Here is a 6,511-nt window from a genome sequence, read left to right on the forward strand (position 1 = left end):
TCATCTACTTTTGGTCATTTGGATCGATCCACTGTCTTTCCTATTGTAAATAAAGCAGCAATAAACATGGGGGTGCAGACATCTTTTTGAATCAGTGTTTTTGTGTTTTTTGGGTAGACACAAAAGTGGGATTGCTGGGTCATATAGAAGTTCCATTTTTAGCAGTCTGAGACACTGCCAAACAGTTTTCCATAGTGGTTATACTAGTTTGCATTCCAATCAGCAGTACAGGAGAGTTCCTTTTTCTCCACATCTTCACTAATATTTGTTGTTGCTAGTTGTTTTAAGATGTGCCATTCTTACTGGTGTGAGGTGGCATCTCATTGTTGTTTTAATTTGCATCTCTCTTATTACAAAGGAGATGAATCCCACTTGATTGTGGTGTATTAGTCATTTAATGCATTTGAATTCTATTGGGAAGGATTTTGTTGAGGATTTTTGCATCAATGTTCATTAGGGAAATTGGCCTGCAATTTCCTTTTTTTGTTTTGTCTTTGATTGGTTTTGGTGTTAGTGCAATGTTGGTTTTGTAGAACGTATTTGGCAGTATTTCTTCATTTTCAATTTTTTGGAAGAATTTGTGTAGGATAGGAACTGATTCACCTATGGGTGTTTGGTAAAATTCATTTGTGAATCCATCTGGTCCTGAGCTTTGGTTTTTGAGGCGTTATTTAATTACTGCTTCAGTTTCACTGCTCATTCTTGGTCTGCTTAGGCGTTCTATTTCTTCTTTATAGCTTTGGATGTTTATATTGTTCTAGGAATATTTCCATCTCTGTAATATATTTTTTTAATTTGTTTGCATATAATAATATCTGATTATTCTTTTGATTTTAATGGAATTATATATACATATTAATTATAAATAATAACTATTATCAGCCTGTCAGAATGCCATGAAGAATTTTTGCTTGAAAAATGTAGAAAAAATACTCCATGACACTTATGGTAAACCAGTATTGTATTTTATCTATGAGCAATATAAATATACTACTTTATTGAAATTGATATAAATACATTTTATAATACAGATGATACTTTACTTTTTCCTTCAGTTCTACAACTTATATATATATATGGAATTTGTGAAAACTGTATTAATTTAATTTCATGCATACATTATAAATTAATAAGATTTCAAGATGTATTGGTCAGTGACTAATTGTAAATAGCCCAAAATGTATTACCCAAGGTAGTATGGTGGAAAACTATGGTGATTTTGCTTGAGGGGAGGAGCCATATATTGTCAAAAATTAACAAGGATGTAAGTAAAAATTGCCTTATTAAAAAAATTGATTTTTTTTTGGCCCTCCCTGGTGGTGCAATGGGTTAAAGCACAGCACTGAGAAGCTATAGCCACTTCCACATGAGTTCAATCCCCGCCTGCAGCAGAGGAGATCCATATGGTGAGGCAGACCTCTACTGACCTGCCCGCTGCTCCCCTCAGCAGTGTACTTCATCGATCTGCCTGTTCTGTTCCCCTCTCTGTCTCTCGTGAATCCTCTCACCCTCCACATCTCTGGCCTGTACCCCAGTTCCATATGAATAAATAAGTAAATATTAAAAACAATAGCTTTTTTAATATTAATTAGTGTGTTGTTCAGTCTTTGTAACAATTTATATTTTATCTTCATCAATGTTATTTATCAAGTAATGTTACTGGTAAATTTTGTGCCTTCTCTAAGTGAATGTAATTCATTCATCTTTATTAGACTATCAAACAATCTAGACACCTACTTGTTATTTCTATTTGACATATATCTCTTCTTTGATAGCTTGTTTCTTCTGGCCTAGATAAATGTTGTTATTATTCAATTTCCAAAAAGAGGCAGACTATTTTTTTGTACCTTTACTCATCTTTAGCAATATGAATTTATAGTACTAAATTTTAGTACAGATTTTTTCTCAGTAAGGTTTTACTTCTCTGAACACAAAGAAGGCTAATGAAGATATAGTTCTAATTCCTCACTTTCTGATAAAATGCAATTTACAGTTAAAATGGCACATAAGGGGGGAAATGCACTGGGTGGTGATGGCGCATGGGTGATTTCGTGATGGGAAGCCCAAGGGTATTGCAACTGAGATGGAAAAATTGCACAAAATGATGTAAAAATAAACTATTATATGTAAATTAAAAACTTAGAAGTAAAAGAAAATAAAATGGTACATTAGATTTTTTCCCTAAATGTGTACCTTGTTTAGTTTGGGTGTCTTTGTCAAGTCTTTAGAAATGAGTCCACAAAATGTGATGGGTTACATATTACAAGTCCTTGTTTCCTAAATGACAAACTTTTCATTACTTAGGTTTCCAGTGATGCCCTAGAAAATAGTCATGATATAAATTAATCTGGACCTTTATCCTTTGTCACTATGCCACTGAGCAATTAGAGTTTCTGGAAAAGTTTCTTTCAGTGAGATGGCTAACAATGACATCATATTTGTACACATAAGTGATTACAAGCTGTGTGTATGTGAGAGAGAGCATGACAGACTTCCGATAATGTATCTTAATCCAGTTTTCCTTGGTTGGGTCTCACAAGTGTGAGAGACTGTGTGACACTCCACTGCTTGTTTCTTCACAGAAGTGATGGCTGCATGTAGCTATAAGGTATAGAATACACACACACACACACACACACACACACACATACAACTAGAAAGATCTGAATAAGATCAGTGGATTATATAGCTATTGAGATCCTAGTCGGGATGGTGTATTAATATTTCACAAAAAGTTATCATTAAGTGAAGTTGTATAAACTTACATGGGGTCTCTGCCTTATTTCTTAAAATTGCAGGTTAATCTAAATTTTCTCAATGGATTATTTCTCAATAGGATTATTTTTTTAAAGATTCATTTATTTATTCATACAGAACTGGAGTACAGGCCAGAGATGTGGAGGGTGAGAGGATTCACCAGAGACAGAGAGGGGAGCAGAACAGGCAGATCCACGAAGTACACTGCTGAGGGGAGCAGTGGGCTGGTCAGGAGAGGTCTGCCATGTCATGTGGATCTCCTCCAGAGCAGGCGGGGATGGAACTCATGCCAATGTGGCATAAGCTTCTTAGCGCTGTGCTTTAACCTGCTGCTCCACCAGGAAGGGCCTCAATAGGATTTTTAACTAAAAATTTTGAAACGAATGCATCAAGATTTGTGAATTGCTCGATGTAGGTTTTCATTGTTTGTTATTTTAAACCATTTTACACATTTGAGCCATTTCCTAACATAATACACATTTTCTCAGAGCTAAGATGCTAATAAAATGAGAAGAGGGCAAGCTGCTTTGGCTCAGGATGTTTGAAATGCCTCCAATGTTTTACATTCTTCTTGCATCCTGATTCAAAGGTTAGCCTTGTAACTGAAATGGGAACTAGTCTGAAAATAAGTCTAAGTTCCCAGAAATGTTACTGAACATTTTTTTTTCATGAAGAATTTTAGTTTCTCTGTCATTAGGGAAATTCAAGTTAAAATCAAAGATATAATGGGATAGAGAAAACCATAATGCTATACCATACCAAACTCTCCAAGATTGCTGTTAAAAGGAAAAAAGAAAAATAAGTTTTGTCAAAGAAGTGAAGATGTTGGATAATTTTGAACTGCAAAGTAAATTATTGCAGCCTTTATGAAAATTACAAGGTGATTTCTTTTAAAGTGAACATAGAATTACCATATGCCAGGAAGTTCAATTCTGGTATATTTCTAAAATAAGTGGAGATGAAATCATAAAAATATACATCCATAGAAGGATTAATCAAAGTAGAAGGTGGGAGCAACTTGTGTTTATTGACAACTGGCGTTTCAATAGAAAATATGTGGAATATACATTATGAATGGAATTGTATGCAGCTTTTAAAAGGAAAGAAATTTTGATACTTTCTACAAGGATTAATCTTGAAGACATTATGTTAATAAACCATATCCAAAAGGAATATGTGTGTGTGTGTGTGTGTGTGTGTATGAAAAGATTTATTTATTTGTGCATGCAGAACTGGGGTAGAGGCCAGAGGCTCAGGGGCAGTGAATGGCTTCACCAGAAACAGAGTGGGAAGCAGAACAGGCAGATGGATGAACTACAATGCTGAGGGGGGGCAGCGGGAAGTTCAGGAGAGGTCTGGGGCGCCATGTGAATCACCTCTGGGCCAGGCAGGGATCGAAGTCATGTGTAAATGGCTTTAGTTTCTTAGTGCTGTGCTTTAACCCGCTGCGCCACCAGGGAGGGCCAAAAGGAAAATATTTTAAAATTATCTTATGTAGAGTTTAATGGAATCATCAAATTCAGAAAGATGGAAAATCAAATAGTGTTGCTAGGGTTGGAGTTTATTGGAGAGGTTATTGAGACTAGTATTTAATGGGTACAGAGTTTTTGATTTTGCAAGATGAAAAAGTTTTAAAGATAGTTGTACCCCAATGTCAAGATACTTAATGTTACTAAAAGTACAATGAAAATGGTTAAAATGCTCAATTTCATGTATTTTATTTAATAATTTTTTTAATGTGGTTGAACTACATGTATCAAGGAATCGTTACTACCGATTACAAGAAAGCAATAATATCCAGAAAATTTAACATCTTTAGTGAATCCAATGCTGCATTTATAAGCCAAAAACACGAATAACTCATGATAAATATGCAGATCTCAAGCATTTCACCAAATGTTATAAAATTAAAAGAGGGAGCTTACTGTCCGCAGATTAATGCCTTCAATGAGTTTGATTAGAAATGTCTTAAAATTCTGTTTCTCCATACTAAAACAAAATTATAAAATGGCTGTGACAAGAACAGTAAAATCTATACTTTATATACTTTTCACGGGAGAAATGCAATTACATGAAAAGTCTGTTCCGGTAATTCATTCCACAAAATCTGAATGATCATAAACTATTTTCTGGGCACTATTCTATAAAATGGGGGTGAGGAAGTTGACAAAACAACTGAAAATCTGGTCTTTGGGAGTGTTAAGGGGAAGGATGTCCTAAAGGAACTCTGCAGAGTCTTATGGACTCCACCCCCTACTCCAGCTTTCTGTTATGGACTCCACCCCCTACTCCAGCTTTCTGGACCCTACACATTATTCCAGTGAGTGAAAACCACAACTCCCAGCAGTACCTGGGAGAGAACTGCAGGACCATAGGGCGGAGCTAGCAGGAATGTATTCTGGGACATTTGGGGGGATAAATGGGGCTCTGACTCTGGCTCTCTCGCTCTGGGGCTGGCGCTCGCTCTCTCGCTTGGGAAGCAGCTCTCCGACCATGTTACTTGGAGTGTTCAGTCAGCCTAGCCATACCACTCACTTTGTATCCTGCTCTCTTTCCCTGTGTTGTTTCCTATTCCTTTCCCCTTTTGTAAATAAACCCATTATTGACCCTTTTGTGTTTCCTATTCCTTTCCCCTTTTGTAAATAAACCCATTATTGACCCTTTTGTGTGTACCTGCAGTTGTGAGCATGCATGTGAGGCCCCACAGACAGGCAGCCCAGTCCACTCTGGGCTAACCTCTAACAGGAGCTTCAAATTTAATGAGGATAACCAGAATTTTTTAAAGTAAAACATGGAGTGTATTAGAGGCAAGTTTTCCAGATTCAGAAAATTATTAAATACTTCTATTAAAGTAATACATAGTTGCGATTGGCCAGGTTCTTGTGTTCTAACCATTGAGGAATAATCATTGACACATGGGACTGGAAGTCAGCAAGTTCAGGCAGCAAGAGGAGGCCAGGGAAGCCATTACTGTTGGGGGTAGGTTTTTTTTATGCTTTCTTATGGGGACTTCTCACATTCTGGTGTTTTTCCTTCTTTGTCTTATCACCCACATTGCCACCCAGAGGTGTGAAGTCACCACATACTACTGTGTGTCTCTATATGCTCCTTGTGGTTACCGGCTTCTGCTTGGTACTCTGTGGTCAGAAGATTTTATCTGTCAGCTTTCTGCTTCCTCAAGCACCCGGCTTCAGTCTGTTATCTTGCAACCAACCCTTGGCAGCCAGCTCCTGCAGGCCCACTCTCCATCCAACTAGCTCTCTCTATTCCCTCGATATTTATTATGTCATATTAATTAAGATATTAAATTAGAATTCAAATGTAATTGGGCATCTGTTTGTACTACTATCCCAGAGTGGCTAGGTTCATTGTCGAATGAAGAGAATTTGGAGACTTGTGGACTTTGCAGATTTTTTTTTAATGAAAAGTGACTTTAATACAGTAAATATACAATACGGAACACAAAGAAGATAACTTCTAAATCAAACACCTGAAGTGACTCATCCCCTTGTGGGCAAAAGTCAACCCAAAAGGGGTTGGCCTAAAGCAAGGCCTGAAAGCCCGCCACAAAACTAAAGCACCTTCTAGCCGGGACCCATGGAAAAGGGTCAGACATGGCCAGACAAATCAGGGAGGAAACGAGCACAATCAAAATCAATATAAACACTGCCATAGTCACCGCCCTACAGGTATCTCACCCACATCTGCCTTAACCAGTCCATGGTCAGGAAACAAGCACTGCCGCGCCAGCACG

This window comes from Condylura cristata, unplaced genomic scaffold, assembly GCF_000260355.1.
Source record: "Condylura cristata isolate star-nosed mole 26May11 unplaced genomic scaffold, ConCri1.0 scaffold00044, whole genome shotgun sequence".
NCBI lineage: Eukaryota > Metazoa > Chordata > Mammalia > Eulipotyphla > Talpidae > Condylura > Condylura cristata.